Source organism: Ambystoma mexicanum, unplaced genomic scaffold (genome assembly GCF_040938575.1).
Source record: "Ambystoma mexicanum isolate Mex_15411 unplaced genomic scaffold, UKY_AmexF1_1 Mex_scaf1, whole genome shotgun sequence".
Lineage (NCBI taxonomy): Eukaryota > Metazoa > Chordata > Amphibia > Caudata > Ambystomatidae > Ambystoma > Ambystoma mexicanum.
The window spans coordinates 2226011-2246520 of NW_027182324.1; the positions used below are offsets into that span (position 1 = coordinate 2226011).

The 20510-nt window shown below is 40.8% G+C and overlaps 40 non-coding genes across 40 annotated transcripts; 18 read left to right on the forward strand and 22 right to left on the reverse strand.

Annotated features, from left to right (window-relative positions):
• Positions 1-92: 92 nt before the first annotated feature.
• TRNAK-UUU (transfer RNA lysine (anticodon UUU)) lies at positions 93-165 on the reverse strand. Its single transcript has one exon. It is a non-coding gene; the product is annotated as a tRNA-Lys (tRNA).
• A 458-nt stretch (positions 166-623) lies between these two features.
• On the forward strand, positions 624-697 carry TRNAT-AGU (transfer RNA threonine (anticodon AGU)). Its single transcript has one exon. It is a non-coding gene; the product is annotated as a tRNA-Thr (tRNA).
• A 237-nt stretch (positions 698-934) lies between these two features.
• TRNAK-UUU (transfer RNA lysine (anticodon UUU)) lies at positions 935-1007 on the reverse strand. Its single transcript has one exon. It is a non-coding gene; the product is annotated as a tRNA-Lys (tRNA).
• Positions 1008-1464: 457 nt separating this feature from the next.
• Positions 1465-1538, forward strand: TRNAT-AGU (transfer RNA threonine (anticodon AGU)). The gene has a single exon. It is a non-coding gene; the product is annotated as a tRNA-Thr (tRNA).
• Positions 1539-1775: 237 nt separating this feature from the next.
• On the reverse strand, positions 1776-1848 carry TRNAK-UUU (transfer RNA lysine (anticodon UUU)). Its single transcript has one exon. It is a non-coding gene; the product is annotated as a tRNA-Lys (tRNA).
• A 458-nt stretch (positions 1849-2306) lies between these two features.
• Positions 2307-2380, forward strand: TRNAT-AGU (transfer RNA threonine (anticodon AGU)). The gene has a single exon. It is a non-coding gene; the product is annotated as a tRNA-Thr (tRNA).
• Positions 2381-2617: 237 nt separating this feature from the next.
• Positions 2618-2690, reverse strand: TRNAK-UUU (transfer RNA lysine (anticodon UUU)). Its single transcript has one exon. It is a non-coding gene; the product is annotated as a tRNA-Lys (tRNA).
• A 457-nt stretch (positions 2691-3147) lies between these two features.
• Positions 3148-3221, forward strand: TRNAT-AGU (transfer RNA threonine (anticodon AGU)). The gene has a single exon. It is a non-coding gene; the product is annotated as a tRNA-Thr (tRNA).
• A 237-nt stretch (positions 3222-3458) lies between these two features.
• On the reverse strand, positions 3459-3531 carry TRNAK-UUU (transfer RNA lysine (anticodon UUU)). The gene has a single exon. It is a non-coding gene; the product is annotated as a tRNA-Lys (tRNA).
• Positions 3532-4300: 769 nt separating this feature from the next.
• On the reverse strand, positions 4301-4373 carry TRNAK-UUU (transfer RNA lysine (anticodon UUU)). The gene has a single exon. It is a non-coding gene; the product is annotated as a tRNA-Lys (tRNA).
• A 767-nt stretch (positions 4374-5140) lies between these two features.
• On the reverse strand, positions 5141-5213 carry TRNAK-UUU (transfer RNA lysine (anticodon UUU)). The gene has a single exon. It is a non-coding gene; the product is annotated as a tRNA-Lys (tRNA).
• Positions 5214-5669: 456 nt separating this feature from the next.
• On the forward strand, positions 5670-5743 carry TRNAT-AGU (transfer RNA threonine (anticodon AGU)). Its single transcript has one exon. It is a non-coding gene; the product is annotated as a tRNA-Thr (tRNA).
• A 237-nt stretch (positions 5744-5980) lies between these two features.
• On the reverse strand, positions 5981-6053 carry TRNAK-UUU (transfer RNA lysine (anticodon UUU)). The gene has a single exon. It is a non-coding gene; the product is annotated as a tRNA-Lys (tRNA).
• A 457-nt stretch (positions 6054-6510) lies between these two features.
• Positions 6511-6584, forward strand: TRNAT-AGU (transfer RNA threonine (anticodon AGU)). The gene has a single exon. It is a non-coding gene; the product is annotated as a tRNA-Thr (tRNA).
• Positions 6585-6821: 237 nt separating this feature from the next.
• Positions 6822-6894, reverse strand: TRNAK-UUU (transfer RNA lysine (anticodon UUU)). Its single transcript has one exon. It is a non-coding gene; the product is annotated as a tRNA-Lys (tRNA).
• Positions 6895-8191: 1297 nt separating this feature from the next.
• Positions 8192-8265, forward strand: TRNAT-AGU (transfer RNA threonine (anticodon AGU)). Its single transcript has one exon. It is a non-coding gene; the product is annotated as a tRNA-Thr (tRNA).
• A 237-nt stretch (positions 8266-8502) lies between these two features.
• TRNAK-UUU (transfer RNA lysine (anticodon UUU)) lies at positions 8503-8575 on the reverse strand. The gene has a single exon. It is a non-coding gene; the product is annotated as a tRNA-Lys (tRNA).
• Positions 8576-9032: 457 nt separating this feature from the next.
• TRNAT-AGU (transfer RNA threonine (anticodon AGU)) lies at positions 9033-9106 on the forward strand. The gene has a single exon. It is a non-coding gene; the product is annotated as a tRNA-Thr (tRNA).
• Positions 9107-9343: 237 nt separating this feature from the next.
• TRNAK-UUU (transfer RNA lysine (anticodon UUU)) lies at positions 9344-9416 on the reverse strand. Its single transcript has one exon. It is a non-coding gene; the product is annotated as a tRNA-Lys (tRNA).
• A 458-nt stretch (positions 9417-9874) lies between these two features.
• On the forward strand, positions 9875-9948 carry TRNAT-AGU (transfer RNA threonine (anticodon AGU)). Its single transcript has one exon. It is a non-coding gene; the product is annotated as a tRNA-Thr (tRNA).
• A 237-nt stretch (positions 9949-10185) lies between these two features.
• TRNAK-UUU (transfer RNA lysine (anticodon UUU)) lies at positions 10186-10258 on the reverse strand. Its single transcript has one exon. It is a non-coding gene; the product is annotated as a tRNA-Lys (tRNA).
• Positions 10259-11024: 766 nt separating this feature from the next.
• TRNAK-UUU (transfer RNA lysine (anticodon UUU)) lies at positions 11025-11097 on the reverse strand. The gene has a single exon. It is a non-coding gene; the product is annotated as a tRNA-Lys (tRNA).
• A 458-nt stretch (positions 11098-11555) lies between these two features.
• TRNAT-AGU (transfer RNA threonine (anticodon AGU)) lies at positions 11556-11629 on the forward strand. The gene has a single exon. It is a non-coding gene; the product is annotated as a tRNA-Thr (tRNA).
• Positions 11630-12396: 767 nt separating this feature from the next.
• On the forward strand, positions 12397-12470 carry TRNAT-AGU (transfer RNA threonine (anticodon AGU)). The gene has a single exon. It is a non-coding gene; the product is annotated as a tRNA-Thr (tRNA).
• A 237-nt stretch (positions 12471-12707) lies between these two features.
• On the reverse strand, positions 12708-12780 carry TRNAK-UUU (transfer RNA lysine (anticodon UUU)). The gene has a single exon. It is a non-coding gene; the product is annotated as a tRNA-Lys (tRNA).
• Positions 12781-13238: 458 nt separating this feature from the next.
• TRNAT-AGU (transfer RNA threonine (anticodon AGU)) lies at positions 13239-13312 on the forward strand. The gene has a single exon. It is a non-coding gene; the product is annotated as a tRNA-Thr (tRNA).
• Positions 13313-13549: 237 nt separating this feature from the next.
• TRNAK-UUU (transfer RNA lysine (anticodon UUU)) lies at positions 13550-13622 on the reverse strand. The gene has a single exon. It is a non-coding gene; the product is annotated as a tRNA-Lys (tRNA).
• A 457-nt stretch (positions 13623-14079) lies between these two features.
• On the forward strand, positions 14080-14153 carry TRNAT-AGU (transfer RNA threonine (anticodon AGU)). The gene has a single exon. It is a non-coding gene; the product is annotated as a tRNA-Thr (tRNA).
• A 237-nt stretch (positions 14154-14390) lies between these two features.
• TRNAK-UUU (transfer RNA lysine (anticodon UUU)) lies at positions 14391-14463 on the reverse strand. Its single transcript has one exon. It is a non-coding gene; the product is annotated as a tRNA-Lys (tRNA).
• Positions 14464-14920: 457 nt separating this feature from the next.
• Positions 14921-14994, forward strand: TRNAT-AGU (transfer RNA threonine (anticodon AGU)). Its single transcript has one exon. It is a non-coding gene; the product is annotated as a tRNA-Thr (tRNA).
• Positions 14995-15231: 237 nt separating this feature from the next.
• TRNAK-UUU (transfer RNA lysine (anticodon UUU)) lies at positions 15232-15304 on the reverse strand. Its single transcript has one exon. It is a non-coding gene; the product is annotated as a tRNA-Lys (tRNA).
• Positions 15305-15761: 457 nt separating this feature from the next.
• TRNAT-AGU (transfer RNA threonine (anticodon AGU)) lies at positions 15762-15835 on the forward strand. Its single transcript has one exon. It is a non-coding gene; the product is annotated as a tRNA-Thr (tRNA).
• A 237-nt stretch (positions 15836-16072) lies between these two features.
• TRNAK-UUU (transfer RNA lysine (anticodon UUU)) lies at positions 16073-16145 on the reverse strand. Its single transcript has one exon. It is a non-coding gene; the product is annotated as a tRNA-Lys (tRNA).
• A 458-nt stretch (positions 16146-16603) lies between these two features.
• On the forward strand, positions 16604-16677 carry TRNAT-AGU (transfer RNA threonine (anticodon AGU)). The gene has a single exon. It is a non-coding gene; the product is annotated as a tRNA-Thr (tRNA).
• A 237-nt stretch (positions 16678-16914) lies between these two features.
• TRNAK-UUU (transfer RNA lysine (anticodon UUU)) lies at positions 16915-16987 on the reverse strand. Its single transcript has one exon. It is a non-coding gene; the product is annotated as a tRNA-Lys (tRNA).
• A 457-nt stretch (positions 16988-17444) lies between these two features.
• TRNAT-AGU (transfer RNA threonine (anticodon AGU)) lies at positions 17445-17518 on the forward strand. The gene has a single exon. It is a non-coding gene; the product is annotated as a tRNA-Thr (tRNA).
• Positions 17519-17755: 237 nt separating this feature from the next.
• On the reverse strand, positions 17756-17828 carry TRNAK-UUU (transfer RNA lysine (anticodon UUU)). Its single transcript has one exon. It is a non-coding gene; the product is annotated as a tRNA-Lys (tRNA).
• A 769-nt stretch (positions 17829-18597) lies between these two features.
• TRNAK-UUU (transfer RNA lysine (anticodon UUU)) lies at positions 18598-18670 on the reverse strand. The gene has a single exon. It is a non-coding gene; the product is annotated as a tRNA-Lys (tRNA).
• A 767-nt stretch (positions 18671-19437) lies between these two features.
• On the reverse strand, positions 19438-19510 carry TRNAK-UUU (transfer RNA lysine (anticodon UUU)). Its single transcript has one exon. It is a non-coding gene; the product is annotated as a tRNA-Lys (tRNA).
• A 457-nt stretch (positions 19511-19967) lies between these two features.
• On the forward strand, positions 19968-20041 carry TRNAT-AGU (transfer RNA threonine (anticodon AGU)). The gene has a single exon. It is a non-coding gene; the product is annotated as a tRNA-Thr (tRNA).
• The last annotated feature ends 469 nt before the right edge of the window (positions 20042-20510 follow it).

Below are 20510 nucleotides of genomic sequence, written 5' to 3' on the forward strand. Positions count from 1 at the left end.
TTGCCCAAGGTTGCGATGCCATCAGAAATAGCACATATTAGAATGAGCAATTCATATTTCCTGCTTAATTTTTTGTAAAAGAAGCAATGGTACGCCTGAACAGGGACTTGAACCCTGGACCCTCAGATTAAAAGTCTGATGCTCTACCGACTGAGCTATCCAGGCACAAGGATCACTGCCCATTTGAAACTTGATTTTCACTCTACAGCACCTCCATACATGGCTACCTCACTGGTCAATAAAGGAAATGAATTACTAGTGCATTACACACATTTTGACACTGGAGACATAACTTTTTTCAGTCATTCCGTATCCAGATATAGAGATTTGCAGCATCTAGGACTTTAATGTTCACCCACTTACGGATTTGAATGTTTTGCCACATTCATGAGTGAAAACTTGCTCCCCAGTAAAGGCGAACATGTGCTCCTCAATACACACACTGGGCAATGCAGTCCACTCTAAATCAACGATTAATGACATGCTCGTTTTGTGCAATGGAGTTTCAGTCAATTGGAAAACATTTTGTAAAGTTATATTGCAACAGAAGCCCAGCCTTAAAAAAAGTGGATTTCATTTCTAAATGATTACATGAGGAAGGAAAGGAGATCAGATGCAAAAGAGGTGCTGTGGCTTAGTTGGTTAAAGCGCCTGTCTAGTAAACAGGAGATCCTGAGTTCGAATCTCAGCAGCGCCTGTCTGCTTTTTTTTCGACCAATCTGTCTCCCCAATATTAAAACTTTGTACAAAGATTGCTGTTTCATGCTATTTAGAAGCACAGTCAGGCTTGAAATGTTGACAAAGCATCCAAGAACTCTGGACTCCACTACCTTAGAGTCATATTGCCCAAGGTTGCGATGCCATCAGAAATAGCACATATTAGAATGAGCAATTCATATTTCCTGCTTAATTTTTTGTAAAAGAAGCAAAGGTACGCCTGAACAGGGACTTGAACCCTGGACCCTCAGATTAAAAGTCTGATGCTCTACCGACTGAGCTATCCAGGCACAAGGATCACTGCCCATTTGAAACTTGATTTTCACTCTACAGCACCTCCATACATGGCTACCTCACTGGTCAATAAAGGAAATGAATTACTAGTGCATTACACACATTTTGACACTGGAGACATAACTTTTTTCAGTCATTCCGTATCCAGATATAGAGATTTGCAGCATCTAGGACTTTAATGTTCACCCACTAACGGATTTGAATGTTTTGCCACATTCATGAGTGCAAACTTGCTCCCCAGTAAAGACGAACATGTGCTCCTCAATGCACACACTGGGCAATGCAGTCCACTCTAAATCGACGATTAATGACATGCTCGTTTTGTGCAATGGAGTTTCAGTCAATTGGAAAACATTTTGAAAAGTTATATTGCAACAGAAGCCCAGCCTTAAAAAAGTGGATTTCACTTCTAAATGATTACATGAGGAAGGAAAGGAGACCAGATGCAAAAAAGGTGCTGTGGCTTAGTTGGTTAAAGCGCCTGTCTAGTAAACAGGAGATCCTGAGTTCGAATCTCAGCAGCGCCTGTCTGCTTTTTTTTCGACCAATCTGTCTCCCCAATATTAAAACTTTGTACAAAGATTGCTATTTCATGCTATTTAGAAGCACAGTCAGGCTTGAAATGTTGGCAAAGCATCCAAGAACTCTGGACTCCACTACCTTAGAATCATATTGCCCAAGGTTGCGATGCCATCAGAAATAGCACATATTAGAATGAGCAATTCATATTTCCTGCTTAATTTTTTGTAAAAGAAGCAAAGGTACGCCTGAACAGGGACTTGAACCCTGGACCCTCAGATTAAAAGTCTGATGCTCTACCGACTGAGCTATCCAGGCACAAGGATCACTGCCCATTTGAAACTTGATTTTCACTCTACAGCACCTCCATACATGGCTACCTCACTGGTCAATAAAGGAAATGAATTACTAGTGCATTACACACATTTTGACACTGGAGACATAACTTTTTTCAGTCATTCCGTATCCAGATATAGAGATTTGCAGCATCTAGGACTTTAATGTTCACCCACTTACGGATTTGAATGTTTTGCCACATTCATGAGTGCAAAATTGCTCCCCAGTAAAGGCGAACATGTGCTCCTCAATACACACACTGGGCAATGAAGTCCACTCTAAATCAACGATTAATGACATGCTCGTTTTGTGCAATGGAGTTTCAGTCAATTGGAAAACATTTTGTAAAGTTATATTGCAACAGAAGCCCAGCCTTAAAAAAAGTGGATTTCATTTCTAAATGATTACATGAGGAAGGAAAGGAGATCAGATGCAAAAGAGGTGCTGTGGCTTAGTTGGTTAAAGCGCCTGTCTAGTAAACAGGAGATCCTGAGTTCGAATCTCAGCAGCGCCTGTCTGCTTTTTTTTCGACCAATCTGTCTCCCCAATATTAAAACTTTGTACAAAGATTGCTGTTTCATGCTATTTAGAAGCACAGTCAGGCTTGAAATGTTGACAAAGCATCCAAGAACTCTGGACTCCACTACCTTAGAGTCATATTGCCCAAGGTTGCGATGCCATCAGAAATAGCACATATTAGAATGAGCAATTCATATTTCCTGCTTAATTTTTTGTAAAAGAAGCAAAGGTACGCCTGAACAGGGACTTGAACCCTGGACCCTCAGATTAAAAGTCTGATGCTCTACCGACTGAGCTATCCAGGCACAAGGATCACTGCCCATTTGAAACTTGATTTTCACTCTACAGCACCTCCATACATGGCTACCTCACTGGTCAATAAAGGAAATGAATTACTAGTGCATTACACACATTTTGACACTGGAGACATAACTTTTTTCAGTCATTCCGTATCCAGATATAGAGATTTGCAGCATCTAGGACTTTAATGTTCACCCACTAACGGATTTGAATGTTTTGCCACATTCATGAGTGCAAACTTGCTCCCCAGTAAAGACGAACATGTGCTCCTCAATGCACACACTGGGCAATGCAGTCCACTCTAAATCGACGATTAATGACATGCTCGTTTTGTGCAATGGAGTTTCAGTCAATTGGAAAACATTTTGAAAAGTTATATTGCAACAGAAGCCCAGCCTTAAAAAAGTGGATTTCACTTCTAAATGATTACATGAGGAAGGAAAGGAGACCAGATGCAAAAAAGGTGCTGTGGCTTAGTTGGTTAAAGCGCCTGTCTAGTAAACAGGAGATCCTGAGTTCGAATCTCAGCAGCGCCTGTCTGCTTTTTTTTCGACCAATCTGTCTCCCCAATATTAAAACTTTGTACAAAGATTGCTATTTCATGCTATTTAGAAGCACAGTCAGGCTTGAAATGTTGGCAAAGCATCCAAGAACTCTGGACTCCACTACCTTAGAATCATATTGCCCAAGGTTGCGATGCCATCAGAAATAGCACATATTAGAATGAGCAATTCATATTTCCTGCTTAATTTTTTGTAAAAGAAGCAAAGGTACGCCTGAACAGGGACTTGAACCCTGGACCCTCAGATTAAAAGTCTGATGCTCTACCGACTGAGCTATCCAGGCACAAGGATCACTGCCCATTTGAAACTTGATTTTCACTCTACAGCACCTCCATACATGGCTACCTCACTGGTCAATAAAGGAAATGAATTACTAGTGCATTACACACATTTTGACACTGGAGACATAACTTTTTTCAGTCATTCCGTATCCAGATATAGAGATTTGCAGCATCTAGGACTTTAATGTTCACCCACTTACGGATTTGAATGTTTTGCCACATTCATGAGTGCAAAATTGCTCCCCAGTAAAGGCGAACATGTGCTCCTCAATACACACACTGGGCAATGAAGTCCACTCTAAATCAACGATTAATGACATGCTCGTTTTGTGCATTGGAGTTTCAGTCAATTGGAAAACATTTTGTAAAGTTATATTGCAACAGAAGCCCAGCCTTAAAAAAAGTGGATTTCACTTCTAAATGATTACATGAGGAAGGACAGGAGATCAGATGCCAAAGAGGTTTTGTGGCTTAGTTGGTTAAAGCGCCTGTCTAGTAAACTGGAGATCCTGAGTTTGAATCTCAGCAGCGCCTGTCTGCTTTTTTTTCGACCAATCTGTCTCCCCAATATTAAAACTTTGTACAAAGATTGTTATTTCATGCTATTTAGAAGCACAGTCAGGCTTGAAATGTTGGCAAAGCATCCAAGAATTCTGGACTTCACTACCTTAGAGTCATATTGCCCAAGGTTGCGATGCCATCAGAAATAGCACATATTAGAATGAGCAATTCATATTTCCTGCTAAATTTTTTGTAAAAGAAGCAAAGATACGCCTGAACAGGGACTTGAACCCTGGACCCTCAGATTAAAAGTCTGATGCTCTACCGACTGAGCTATCCAGGCACAGGGATCACTGCCCATTTGAAACTTGATTTTCACTCTACAGCACCTCCATACATGGCTACCTCACTGGTCAATAAAGGAAATGAATTACTAGTGCATTACACACATTTTGACACTGGAGACATAACTTTTTTCAGTCATTACGTATCCAGATATAGAGATTTGCAGCATCTAGGACTTTAATGTTCACCCACTTACGGATTTGAATGTTTTGCCACATTCATGAGTGCAAACTTGCTCCCCAGTAAAGACGAACATGTGCTCCTCAATGCACACACTGGGCAATGCAGTCCACTCTAAATCGACGATTAATGACATGCTCCTTTTGTGCAATGGAGTTTCAGTCAATTGGAAAACATTTTGAAAAGTTATATTGCAACAGAAGTCCAGCCTTAAAAAAGTGGATTTCACTTCTAAATGATTACATGAGGAAGGAAAGGAGACCAGATGCAAAAAAGGTGCTGTGGCTTAGTTGGTTAAAGCGCCTGTCTAGTAAACAGGAGATCCTGAGTTTGAATCTCAGCAGCGCCTGTCTGCTTTTTTTCGACCAATCTGTCTCCCCAATATTAAAACTTTGTACAAAGATTGCTATTTCATGCTATTTAGAAGCACAGTCAGGCTTGATATGTTGGCAAAGCATCCAAGAACTCTGGACTCCACTACCTTAGAGTCATATTGCCCAAGGTTGCGATGCCATCAGAAATAGCACATATTAGAATGAGCAATTCATATTTCCTGCTTAATTTTTTGTAAAAGAAGCAAAGGTACGCCTGAACAGGGACTTGAACCCTGGACCCTCAGATTAAAAGTCTGATGCTCTACCGACTGAGCTATCCAGGCAGATGGATCACTGCCATTTGAAACTTGATTTTCACTCTACAGCACCTCCATACATGGCTACCTCACTGGTCAATAAAGGAAATGAATTACTAGTGCATTACACACATTTTGACACTGGAGACATAACTTTTTTCAGTCATTCCGTATCCAGATATAGAGATTTGCAGCATCTAGGACTTTAATGTTCACCCACTTACGGATTTGAATGTTTTGCCACATTCATGAGTGCAAACTTGCTCCCCAGTAAAGACGAACATGTGCTCCTCAATGCACACACTGGGCAATGCAGTCCACTCTAAATCGACGATTAATGACATGCTCGTTTTGTGCAATGGAGTTTCAGTCAATTGGAAAACATTTTGAAAAGTTATATTGCAACAGAAGCCCAGCCTTAAAAAAGTGGATTTCGCTTCTAAATGATTACATGAGGAAGGAAAGGAGACCAGATGCAAAAAAGGTGCTGTGGCTTAGTTGGTTAAAGCGCCTGTCTAGTAAACAGGAGATCCTGAGTTCGAATCTCAGCAGCGCCTGTCTGCTTTTTTTTCGACCAATCTGTCTCCCCAATATTAAAACTTTGTACAAAGATTGCTGTTTCATGCTATTTAGAAGCACAGTCAGGCTTGAAATGTTGGCAAAGCATCCAAGAACTCTGGACTCCACTACCTTAGAGTCATATTGCCCAAGGTTGCGATGCCATCAGAAATAGCACATATTAGAATGAGCAATTCATATTTCCTGCTTAATTTTTTGTAAAAGAAGCAAAGGTACGCCTGAACAGGGACTTGAACCCTGGACCCTCAGATTAAAAGTCTGATGCTCTACCGACTGAGCTATCCAGGCACAGGGATCACTGCCCATTTGAAACTTGATTTTCACTCTACAGCACCTCCATACATGGCTACCTCACTGGTCAATAAAGGAAATGAATTACTAGTGCATTACACACATTTTGACACTGGAGACATAACTTTTTTCAGTCATTCCGTATCCAGATATAGAGATTTGCAGCATCTAGGACTTTAATGTTCACCCACTTACGGATTTGAATGTTTTGCCACATTCATGAGTGCAAACTTGCTCCCCAGTAAAGACGAACATGTGCTCCTCAATGCACACACTGGGCAATGCAGTCCACTCTAAATCGACGATTAATGACATGCTCGTTTTGTGCAATGGAGTTTCAGTCAATTGGAAAACATTTTGAAAAGTTATATTGCAACAGAAGCCCAGCCTTAAAAAAGTGGATTTCGCTTCTAAATGATTACATGAGGAAGGAAAGGAGACCAGATGCAAAAAAGGTGCTGTGGCTTAGTTGGTTAAAGCGCCTGTCTAGTAAACAGGAGATCCTGAGTTCGAATCTCAGCAGCGCCTGTCTGCTTTTTTTTCGACCAATCTGTCTCCCCAATATTAAAACTTTGTACAAAGATTGCTGTTTCATGCTATTTAGAAGCACAGTCAGGCTTGAAATGTTGACAAAGCATCCAAGAACTCTGGACTCCACTACCTTAGAGTCATATTGCCCAAGGTTGCGATGCCATCAGAAATAGCACATATTAGAATGAGCAATTCATATTTCCTGCTTAATTTTTTGTAAAAGAAGCAAAGGTACGCCTGAACAGGGACTTGAACCCTGGACCCTCAGATTAAAAGTCTGATGCTCTACCGACTGAGCTATCCAGGCACAAGGATCACTGCCCATTTGAAACTTGATTTTCACTCTACAGCACCTCCATACATGGCTACCTCACTGGTCAATAAAGGAAATGAATTACTAGTGCATTACACACATTTTGACACTGGAGACATAACTTTTTTCAGTCATTCCGTATCCAGATATAGAGATTTGCAGCATCTAGGACTTTAATGTTCACCCACTTACGGATTTGAATGTTTTGCCACATTCATGAGTGCAAAATTGCTCCCCAGTAAAGGCGAACATGTGCTCCTCAATACACACACTGGGCAATGCAGTCCACTCTAAATCAACGATTAATGACATGCTCGTTTTGTGCAATGGAGTTTCAGTCAATTGGAAAACATTTTGTAAAGTTATATTGCAACAGAAGCCCAGCCTTAAAAAAAGTGGATTTCACTTCTAAATGATTACATGAGGAAGGACAGGAGATCAGATGCAAAAGAGGTGCTGTGGCTTAGTTGGTTAAAGCGCCTGTCTAGTAAACTGGAGATCCTGAGTTCGAATCTCAGCAGCGCCTGTCTGCTTTTTTTTTGACCAATCTGTCTCCCCAATATTAAAACTTTGTACAAAGATTATTTCATGCTATTTAGAAGCACAGTCAGGCTTGAAATGTTGGCAAAGCATCCAAGAATTCTGGACTCCACTACCTTAGAGTCATATTGCCCAAGGTTGCGATGCCATCAGAAATAGCACATATTAGAATGAGCAATTCATATTTCCTGCTAAATTTTTTGTAAAAGAAGCAAAGATACGCCTGAACAGGGACTTGAACCCTGGACCCTCAGATTAAAAGTCTGATGCTCTACTGACTGAGCTATCCAGGCACAGGGATCACTGCCCATTTGAAACTTGATTTTCACTCTACAGCACCTCCATACATGGCTACCTCACTGGTCAATAAAGGAAATGAATTACTAGTGCATTACACACATTTTGACACTGGAGACATAACTTTTTTCAGTCATTCCGTATCCAGATATAGAGATTTGCAGCATCTAGGACTTTAATGTTCACCCACTTACGGATTTGAATGTTTTGCCACATTCATGAGTGCAAAATTGCTCCCCAGTAAAGGCGAACATGTGCTCCCCAATACACACACTGGGCAATGCAGTCCACTCTAAATCAACGATTAATGACATGCTCGTTTTGTGCAATGGAGTTTCAGTCAATTGGAAAACATTTTGTAAAGTTATATTGCAACAGAAGCCCAGCCTTAAAAAAAGTGGATTTCACTTCTAAATGATTACATGAGGAAGGAAAGGAGATCAGATGCAAAAGAGGTGCTGTGGCTTAGTTGGTTAAAGCGCCTGTCTAGTAAACAGGAGATCCTGAGTTCGAATCTCAGCAGCGCCTGTCTGCTTTTTTTTCGACCAATCTGTCTCCCCAATATTAAAACTTTGTACAAAGATTGTTATTTCATGCTATTTAGAAGCACAGTCAGGCTTGAAATGTTGGCAAAGCATCCAAGAATTCTGGACTCCACTACCTTAGAGTCATATTGCCCAAGGTTGCGATGCCATCAGAAATAGCACATATTAGAATGAGCAATTCATATTTCCTGCTAAATTTTTTGTAAAAGAAGCAAAGATACGCCTGAACAGGGACTTGAACCCTGGACCCTCAGATTAAAAGTCTGATGCTCTACCGACTGAGCTATCCAGGCACAGGGATCACTGCCCATTTGAAACTTGATTTTCACTCTACAGCACCTCCATACATGGCTACCTCACTGGTCAATAAAGGAAATGAATTACTAGTGCATTACACACATTTTGACACTGGAGACATAACTTTTTTCAGTCATTCCGTATCCAGATATAGAGATTTGCAGCATCTAGGACTTTAATGTTCACCCACTTACGGATTTGAATGTTTTGCCACATTCATGAGTGCAAACTTGCTCCCCAGTAAAGACGAACATGTGCTCCTCAATGCACACACTGGGCAATGCAGTCCACTCTAAATCGACGATTAATGACATGCTCGTTTTGTGCAATGGAGTTTCAGTCAATTGGAAAACATTTTGAAAAGTTATATTGCAACAGAAGCCCAGCCTTAAAAAAGTGGATTTCACTTCTAAATGATTACATGAGGAAGGAAAGGAGACCAGATGCAAAAAAGGTGCTGTGGCTTAGTTGGTTAAAGCGCCTGTCTAGTAAACAGGAGATCCTGAGTTCGAATCTCAGCAGCGCCTGTCTGCTTTTTTTTCGACCAATCTGTCTCCCCAATATTAAAACTTTGTACAAAGATTGCTGTTTCATGCTATTTAGAAGCACAGTCAGGCTTGAAATGTTGGCAAAGCATCCAAGAACTCTGGACTCCACTACCTTAGAGTCATATTGCCCAAGGTTGCGATGCCATCAGAAATAGCACATATTAGAATGAGCAATTCATATTTCCTGCTTAATTTTTTGTAAAAGAAGCAAAGGTACGCCTGAACAGGGACTTGAACCCTGGACCCTCAGATTAAAAGTCTGATGCTCTACCGACTGAGCTATCCAGGCACAAGGATCACTGCCCATTTGAAACTTGATTTTCACTCTACAGCACCTCCATACATGGCTACCTCACTGGTCAATAAAGGAAATGAATTACTAGGGCATTACACACATTTTGACACTGGAGACATAACTTTTTTCAGTCATTCCGTATCCAGATATAGAGATTTGCAGCATCTAGGACTTTAATGTTCACCCACTTACGGATTTGAATGTTTTGCCACATTCATGAGTGCAAAATTGCTCCCCAGTAAAGGCGAACATGTGCTCCCCAATACACACACTGGGCAATGCAGTCCACTCTAAATCAACGATTAATGACATGCTCGTTTTGTGCAATGGAGTTTCAGTCAATTGGAAAACATTTTGTAAAGTTATATTGCAACAGAAGCCCAGCCTTAAAAAAAGTGGATTTCACTTCTAAATGATTACATGAGGAAGGAAAGGAGATCAGATGCAAAAGAGGTGCTGTGGCTTAGTTGGTTAAAGCGCCTGTCTAGTAAACAGGAGATCCTGAGTTCGAATCTCAGCAGCGCCTGTCTGCTTTTTTTTCGACCAATCTGTCTCCCCAATATTAAAACTTTGTACAAAGATTGTTATTTCATGCTATTTAGAAGCACAGTCAGGCTTGAAATGTTGGCAAAGCATCCAAGAATTCTGGACTCCACTACCTTAGAGTCATATTGCCCAAGGTTGCGATGCCATCAGAAATAGCACATATTAGAATGAGCAATTCATATTTCCTGCTAAATTTTTTGTAAAAGAAGCAAAGATACGCCTGAACAGGGACTTGAACCCTGGACCCTCAGATTAAAAGTCTGATGCTCTACCGACTGAGCTATCCAGGCACAGGGATCACTGCCCATTTGAAACTTGATTTTCACTCTACAGCACCTCCATACATGGCTACCTCACTGGTCAATAAAGGAAATGAATTACTAGTGCATTACACACATTTTGACACTGGAGACATAACTTTTTTCAGTCATTCCGTATCCAGATATAGAGATTTGCAGCATCTAGGACTTTAATGTTCACCCACTTACGGATTTGAATGTTTTGCCACATTCATGAGTGCAAAATTGCTCCCCAGTAAAGGCGAACATGTGCTCCTCAATACACACACTGGGCAATGCAGTCCACTCTAAATCAACGATTAATGACATGCTCGTTTTGTGCAATGGAGTTTCAGTCAATTGGAAAACATTTTGTAAAGTTATATTGCAACAGAAGCCCAGCCTTAAAAAAAGTGGATTTCACTTCTAAATGATTACATGAGGAAGGACAGGAGATCAGATGCAAAAGAGGTGCTGTGGCTTAGTTGGTTAAAGCGCCTGTCTAGTAAACTGGAGATCCTGAGTTCGAATCTCAGCAGCGCCTGTCTGCTTTTTTTTTGACCAATCTGTCTCCCCAATATTAAAACTTTGTACAAAGATTATTTCATGCTATTTAGAAGCACAGTCAGGCTTGAAATGTTGGCAAAGCATCCAAGAATTCTGGACTCCACTACCTTAGAGTCATATTGCCCAAGGTTGCGATGCCATCAGAAATAGCACATATTAGAATGAGCAATTCATATTTCCTGCTAAATTTTTTGTAAAAGAAGCAAAGATACGCCTGAACAGGGACTTGAACCCTGGACCCTCAGATTAAAAGTCTGATGCTCTACCGACTGAGCTATCCAGGCACAGGGATCACTGCCCATTTGAAACTTGATTTTCACTCTACAGCACCTCCATACATGGCTACCTCACTGGTCAATAAAGGAAATGAATTACTAGTGCATTACACACATTTTGACACTGGAGACATAACTTTTTTCAGTCATTCCGTATCCAGATATAGAGATTTGCAGCATCTAGGACTTTAATGTTCACCCACTTACGGATTTGAATGTTTTGCCACATTCATGAGTGCAAAATTGCTCCCCAGTAAAGGCGAACATGTGCTCCCCAATACACACACTGGGCAATGCAGTCCACTCTAAATCAACGATTAATGACATGCTCGTTTTGTGCAATGGAGTTTCAGTCAATTGGAAAACATTTTGTAAAGTTATATTGCAACAGAAGCCCAGCCTTAAAAAAAGTGGATTTCACTTCTAAATGATTACATGAGGAAGGAAAGGAGATCAGATGCAAAAGAGGTGCTGTGGCTTAGTTGGTTAAAGCGCCTGTCTAGTAAACAGGAGATCCTGAGTTCGAATCTCAGCAGCGCCTGTCTGCTTTTTTTTCGACCAATCTGTCTCCCCAATATTAAAACTTTGTACAAAGATTGTTATTTCATGCTATTTAGAAGCACAGTCAGGCTTGAAATGTTGGCAAAGCATCCAAGAATTCTGGACTCCACTACCTTAGAGTCATATTGCCCAAGGTTGCGATGCCATCAGAAATAGCACATATTAGAATGAGCAATTCATATTTCCTGCTAAATTTTTTGTAAAAGAAGCAAAGATACGCCTGAACAGAGACTTGAACCCTGGACCCTCAGATTAAAAGTCTGATGCTCTACCGACTGAGCTATCCAGGCACAGGGATCACTGCCCATTTGAAACTTGATTTTCACTCTACAGCACCTCCATACATGGCTACCTCACTGGTCAATAAAGGAAATGAATTACTAGTGCATTACACACATTTTGACACTGGAGACATAACTTTTTTCAGTCATTCCGTATCCAGATATAGAGATTTGCAGCATCTAGGACTTTAATGTTCACCCACTTACGGATTTGAATGTTTTGCCACATTCATGAGTGCAAACTTGCTCCCCAGTAAAGACGAACATGTGCTCCTCAATGCACACACTGGGCAATGCAGTCCACTCTAAATCGACGATTAATGACATGCTCGTTTTGTGCAATGGAGTTTCAGTCAATTGGAAAACATTTTGAAAAGTTATATTGCAACAGAAGCCCAGCCTTAAAAAAGTGGATTTCACTTCTAAATGATTACATGAGGAAGGAAAGGAGACCAGATGCAAAAAAGGTGCTGTGGCTTAGTTGGTTAAAGCGCCTGTCTAGTAAACAGGAGATCCTGAGTTCGAATCTCAGCAGCGCCTGTCTGCTTTTTTTTCGACCAATCTGTCTCCCCAATATTAAAACTTTGTACAAAGATTGCTGTTTCATGCTATTTAGAAGCACAGTCAGGCTTGAAATGTTGGCAAAGCATCCAAGAACTCTGGACTCCACTACCTTAGAGTCATATTGCCCAAGGTTGCGATGCCATCAGAAATAGCACATATTAGAATGAGCAATTCATATTTCCTGCTTAATTTTTTGTAAAAGAAGCAAAGGTACGCCTGAACAGGGACTTGAACCCTGGACCCTCAGATTAAAAGTCTGATGCTCTACCGACTGAGCTATCCAGGCACAAGGATCACTGCCCATTTGAAACTTGATTTTCACTCTACAGCACCTCCATACATGGCTACCTCACTGGTCAATAAAGGAAATGAATTACTAGGGCATTACACACATTTTGACACTGGAGACATAACTTTTTTCAGTCATTCCGTATCCAGATATAGAGATTTGCAGCATCTAGGACTTTAATGTTCACCCACTTACGGATTTGAATGTTTTGCCACATTCATGAGTGCAAAATTGCTCCCCAGTAAAGGCGAACATGTGCTCCCCAATACACACACTGGGCAATGCAGTCCACTCTAAATCAACGATTAATGACATGCTCGTTTTGTGCAATGGAGTTTCAGTCAATTGGAAAACATTTTGTAAAGTTATATTGCAACAGAAGCCCAGCCTTAAAAAAAGTGGATTTCACTTCTAAATGATTACATGAGGAAGGAAAGGAGATCAGATGCAAAAGAGGTGCTGTGGCTTAGTTGGTTAAAGCGCCTGTCTAGTAAACAGGAGATCCTGAGTTCGAATCTCAGCAGCGCCTGTCTGCTTTTTTTTCGACCAATCTGTCTCCCCAATATTAAAACTTTGTACAAAGATTGTTATTTCATGCTATTTAGAAGCACAGTCAGGCTTGAAATGTTGGCAAAGCATCCAAGAATTCTGGACTCCACTACCTTAGAGTCATATTGCCCAAGGTTGCGATGCCATCAGAAATAGCACATATTAGAATGAGCAATTCATATTTCCTGCTAAATTTTTTGTAAAAGAAGCAAAGATACGCCTGAACAGGGACTTGAACCCTGGACCCTCAGATTAAAAGTCTGATGCTCTACCGACTGAGCTATCCAGGCACAGGGATCACTGCCCATTTGAAACTTGATTTTCACTCTACAGCACCTCCATACATGGCTACCTCACTGGTCAATAAAGGAAATGAATTACTAGTGCATTACACACATTTTGACACTGGAGACATAACTTTTTTCAGTCATTCCGTATCCAGATATAGAGATTTGCAGCATCTAGGACTTTAATGTTCACCCACTTACGGATTTGAATGTTTTGCCACATTCATGAGTGCAAACTTGCTCCCCAGTAAAGACGAACATGTGCTCCTCAATGCACACACTGGGCAATGCAGTCCACTCTAAATCGACGATTAATGACATGCTCGTTTTGTGCAATGGAGTTTCAGTCAATTGGAAAACATTTTGAAAAGTTATATTGCAACAGAAGCCCAGCCTTAAAAAAGTGGATTTCGCTTCTAAATGATTACATGAGGAAGGAAAGGAGACCAGATGCAAAAAAGGTGCTGTGGCTTAGTTGGTTAAAGCGCCTGTCTAGTAAACAGGAGATCCTGAGTTCGAATCTCAGCAGCGCCTGTCTGCTTTTTTTTCGACCAATCTGTCTCCCCAATATTAAAACTTTGTACAAAGATTGCTGTTTCATGCTATTTAGAAGCACAGTCAGGCTTGAAATGTTGGCAAAGCATCCAAGAACTCTGGACTCCACTACCTTAGAGTCATATTGCCCAAGGTTGCGATGCCATCAGAAATAGCACATATTAGAATGAGCAATTCATATTTCCTGCTTAATTTTTTGTAAAAGAAGCAAAGGTACGCCTGAACAGGGACTTGAACCCTGGACCCTCAGATTAAAAGTCTGATGCTCTACCGACTGAGCTATCCAGGCACAAGGATCACTGCACATTTGAAACTTGATTTTCACTCTACAGCACCTCCATACATGGCTACCTCACTGGTCAATAAAGGAAATGAATTACTAGGCCATTACACACATTTTGACACTGGAGACATAACTTTTTTCAGTCATTCCGTATCCAGATATAGAGATTTGCAGCATCTAGGACTTTAATGTTCACCCACTTACGGATTTGAATGTTTTGCCACATTCATGAGTGCAAACTTGCTCCCCAGTAAAGACGAACATGTGCTCCTCAATGCACACACTGGGCAATGCAGTCCACTCTAAATCGACGATTAATGACATGCTCGTTTTGTGCAATGGAGTTTCAGTCAATTGGAAAACATTTTGAAAAGTTATATTGCAACAGAAGCCCAGCCTTAAAAAAGTGGATTTCACTTCTAAATGACTACATGAGGAAGGAAAGGAGACCAGATGCAAAAAAGGTGCTGTGGCTTAGTTGGTTAAAGCGCCTGTCTAGTAAACAGGAGATCCTGAGTTCGAATCTCAGCAGCGCCTGTCTGCTTTTTTTTCGACCAATCTGTCTCCCCAATATTAAAACTTTGTACAAAGATTGCTGTTTCATGCTATTTAGAAGCACAGTCAGGCTTGAAATGTTGGCAAAGCATCCAAGAATTCTGGACTCCACTACCTTAGAGTCATATTGCCCAAGGTTGCGATGCCATCAGAAATAGCACATATTAGAATGAGCAATTCATATTTCCTGCTAAATGTTTTGTAAAAGAAGCAAAGATACGCCTGAACAGGGACTTGAACCCTGGACCCTCAGATTAAAAGTCTGATGCTCTACCGACTGAGCTATCCAGGCACAGGGATCACTGCTCATTTGAAACTTGATTTTCACTCTACAGCACCTCCATACATGGCTACCTCACTGGTCAATAAAGGAAATGAATTACTAGTGCATTACACACATTTTGACACTGGAGACATAACTTTTTTCAGTCATTCCGTATCCAGATATAGAGATTTGCAGCATCTAGGACTTTAATGTTCACCCACTTACGGATTTGAATGTTTTGCCACATTCATGAGTGCAAACTTGCTCCCCAGTAAAGACGAACATGTGCTCCTCAATGCACACACTGGGCAATGCAGTCCACTCTAAATCGACGATTAATGACATGCTCGTTTTGTGCAATGGAGTTTCAGTCAATTGGAAAACATTTTGAAAAGTTATATTGCAACAGAAGCCCAGCCTTAAAAAAGTGGATTTCACTTCTAAATGATTACATGAGGAAGGAAAGGAGACCAGATGCAAAAAAGGTGCTGTGGCTTAGTTGGTTAAAGCGCCTGTCTAGTAAACAGGAGATCCTGAGTTCGAATCTCAGCAGCGCCTGTCTGCTTTTTTTTCGACCAATCTGTCTCCCCAATATTAAAACTTTGTACAAAGATTGCTGTTTCATGCTATTTAGAAGCACAGTCAGGCTTGAAATGTTGGCAAAGCATCCAAGAACTCTGGACTCCACTACCTTAGAGTCATATTGCCCAAGGTTGCGATGCCATCAGAAATAGCACATATTAGAATGAGCAATTCATATTTCCTGCTTAATTTTTTGTAAAAGAAGCAATGGTACGCCTGAACAGGGACTTGAACCCTGGACCCTCAGATTAAAAGTCTGATGCTCTACCGACTGAGCTATCCAGGCACAAGGATCACTGCCCATTTGAAACTTGATTTTCACTCTACAGCACCTCCATACATGGCTACCTCACTGGTCAATAAAGGAAATGAATTACTAGTGCATTACACACATTTTGACACTGGAGACATAACTTTTTTCAGTCATTCCGTATCCAGATATAGAGATTTGCAGCATCTAGGACTTTAATGTTCACCCACTTACGGATTTGAATGTTTTGCCACATTCATGAGTGAAAACTTGCTCCCCAGTAAAGGCGAACATGTGCTCCTCAATACACACACTGGGCAATGCAGTCCACTCTAAATCAACGATTAATGACATGCTCGTTTTGTGCAATGGAGTTTCAGTCAATTGGAAAACATTTTGTAAAGTTATATTGCAACAGAAGCCCAGCCTTAAAAAAAGTGGATTTCATTTCTAAATGATTACATGAGGAAGGAAAGGAGATCAGATGCAAAAGAGGTGCTGTGGCTTAGTTGGTTAAAGCGCCTGTCTAGTAAACAGGAGATCCTGAGTTCGAATCTCAGCAGCGCCTGTCTGCTTTTTTTTCGACCAATCTGTCTCCCCAATATTAAAACTTTGTACAAAGATTGCTGTTTCATGCTATTTAGAAGCACAGTCAGGCTTGAAATGTTGACAAAGCATCCAAGAACTCTGGACTCCACTACCTTAGAGTCATATTGCCCAAGGTTGCGATGCCATCAGAAATAGCACATATTAGAATGAGCAATTCATATTTCCTGCTTAATTTTTTGTAAAAGAAGCAAAGGTACGCCTGAACAGGGACTTGAACCCTGGACCCTCAGATTAAAAGTCTGATGCTCTACCGACTGAGCTATCCAGGCACAAGGATCACTGCCCATTTGAAACTTGATTTTCACTCTACAGCACCTCCATACATGGCTACCTCACTGGTCAATAAAGGAAATGAATTACTAGTGCATTACACACATTTTGACACTGGAGACATAACTTTTTTCAGTCATTCCGTATCCAGATATAGAGATTTGCAGCATCTAGGACTTTAATGTTCACCCACTAACGGATTTGAATGTTTTGCCACATTCATGAGTGCAAACTTGCTCCCCAGTAAAGACGAACATGTGCTCCTCAATGCACACACTGGGCAATGCAGTCCACTCTAAATCGACGATTAATGACATGCTCGTTTTGTGCAATGGAGTTTCAGTCAATTGGAAAACATTTTGAAAAGTTATATTGCAACAGAAGCCCAGCCTTAAAAAAGTGGATTTCACTTCTAAATGATTACATGAGGAAGGAAAGGAGACCAGATGCAAAAAAGGTGCTGTGGCTTAGTTGGTTAAAGCGCCTGTCTAGTAAACAGGAGATCCTGAGTTCGAATCTCAGCAGCGCCTGTCTGCTTTTTTTTCGACCAATCTGTCTCCCCAATATTAAAACTTTGTACAAAGATTGCTATTTCATGCTATTTAGAAGCACAGTCAGGCTTGAAATGTTGGCAAAGCATCCAAGAACTCTGGACTCCACTACCTTAGAATCATATTGCCCAAGGTTGCGATGCCATCAGAAATAGCACATATTAGAATGAGCAATTCATATTTCCTGCTTAATTTTTTGTAAAAGAAGCAAAGGTACGCCTGAACAGGGACTTGAACCCTGGACCCTCAGATTAAAAGTCTGATGCTCTACCGACTGAGCTATCCAGGCACAAGGATCACTGCCCATTTGAAACTTGATTTTCACTCTACAGCACCTCCATACATGGCTACCTCACTGGTCAATAAAGGAAATGAATTACTAGTGCATTACACACATTTTGACACTGGAGACATAACTTTTTTCAGTCATTCCGTATCCAGATATAGAGATTTGCAGCATCTAGGACTTTAATGTTCACCCACTTACGGATTTGAATGTTTTGCCACATTCATGAGTGCAAAATTGCTCCCCAGTAAAGGCGAACATGTGCTCCTCAATACACACACTGGGCAATGAAGTCCACTCTAAATCAACGATTAATGACATGCTCGTTTTGTGCATTGGAGTTTCAGTCAATTGGAAAACATTTTGTAAAGTTATATTGCAACAGAAGCCCAGCCTTAAAAAAAGTGGATTTCACTTCTAAATGATTACATGAGGAAGGACAGGAGATCAGATGCCAAAGAGGTTTTGTGGCTTAGTTGGTTAAAGCGCCTGTCTAGTAAACTGGAGATCCTGAGTTTGAATCTCAGCAGCGCCTGTCTGCTTTTTTTTCGACCAATCTGTCTCCCCAATATTAAAACTTTGTACAAAGATTGTTATTTCATGCTATTTAGAAGCACAGTCAGGCTTGAAATGTTGGCAAAGCATCCAAGAATTCTGGACTTCACTACCTTAGAGTCATATTGCCCAAGGTTGCGATGCCATCAGAAATAGCACATATTAGAATGAGCAATTCATATTTCCTGCTAAATTTTTTGTAAAAGAAGCAAAGATACGCCTGAACAGGGACTTGAACCCTGGACCCTCAGATTAAAAGTCTGATGCTCTACCGACTGAGCTATCCAGGCACAGGGATCACTGCCCATTTGAAACTTGATTTTCACTCTACAGCACCTCCATACATGGCTACCTCACTGGTCAATAAAGGAAATGAATTACTAGTGCATTACACACATTTTGACACTGGAGACATAACTTTTTTCAGTCATTACGTATCCAGATATAGAGATTTGCAGCATCTAGGACTTTAATGTTCACCCACTTACGGATTTGAATGTTTTGCCACATTCATGAGTGCAAACTTGCTCCCCAGTAAAGACGAACATGTGCTCCTCAATGCACACACTGGGCAATGCAGTCCACTCTAAATCGACGATTAATGACATGCTCCTTTTGTGCAATGGAGTTTCAGTCAATTGGAAAACATTTTGAAAAGTTATATTGCAACAGAAGTCCAGCCTTAAAAAAGTGGATTTCACTTCTAAATGATTACATGAGGAAGGAAAGGAGACCAGATGCAAAAAAGGTGCTGTGGCTTAGTTGGTTAAAGCGCCTGTCTAGTAAACAGGAGATCCTGAGTTTGAATCTCAGCAGCGCCTGTCTGCTTTTTTTCGACCAATCTGTCTCCCCAATATTAAAACTTTGTACAAAGATTGCTATTTCATGCTATTTAGAAGCACAGTCAGGCTTGATATGTTGGCAAAGCATCCAAGAACTCTGGACTCCACTACCTTAGAGTCATATTGCCCAAGGTTGCGATGCCATCAGAAATAGCACATATTAGAATGAGCAATTCATATTTCCTGCTTAATTTTTTGTAAAAGAAGCAAAGGTACGCCTGAACAGGGACTTGAACCCTGGACCCTCAGATTAAAAGTCTGATGCTCTACCGACTGAGCTATCCAGGCAGATGGATCACTGCCCATTTGAAACTTGATTTTCACTCTACAGCACCTCCATACATGGCTACCTCACTGGTCAATAAAGGAAATGAATTACTAGTGCATTACACACATTTTGACACTGGAGACATAACTTTTTTCAGTCATTCCGTATCCAGATATAGAGATTTGCAGCATCTAGGACTTTAATGTTCACCCACTTACGGATTTGAATGTTTTGCCACATTCATGAGTGCAAACTTGCTCCCCAGTAAAGACGAACATGTGCTCCTCAATGCACACACTGGGCAATGCAGTCCACTCTAAATCGACGATTAATGACATGCTCGTTTTGTGCAATGGAGTTTCAGTCAATTGGAAAACATTTTGAAAAGTTATATTGCAACAGAAGCCCAGCCTTAAAAAAGTGGATTTCGCTTCTAAATGATTACATGAGGAAGGAAAGGAGACCAGATGCAAAAAAGGTGCTGTGGCTTAGTTGGTTAAAGCGCCTGTCTAGTAAACAGGAGATCCTGAGTTCGAATCTCAGCAGCGCCTGTCTGCTTTTTTTTCGACCAATCTGTCTCCCCAATATTAAAACTTTGTACAAAGATTGCTGTTTCATGCTATTTAGAAGCACAGTCAGGCTTGAAATGTTGACAAAGCATCCAAGAACTCTGGACTCCACTACCTTAGAGTCATATTGCCCAAGGTTGCGATGCCATCAGAAATAGCACATATTAGAATGAGCAATTCATATTTCCTGCTTAATTTTTTGTAAAAGAAGCAAAGGTACGCCTGAACAAGGACTTGAACCCTGGACCCTCAGATTAAAAGTCTGATGCTCTACCGACTGAGCTATCCAGGCACAAGGATCACTGCCCATTTGAAACTTGATTTTCACTCTACAGCACCTCCATACATGGCTACCTCACTGGTCAATAAAGGAAATGAATTACTAGTGCATTACACACATTTTGACACTGGAGACATAACTTTTTTCAGTCATTCCGTATCCAGATATAGA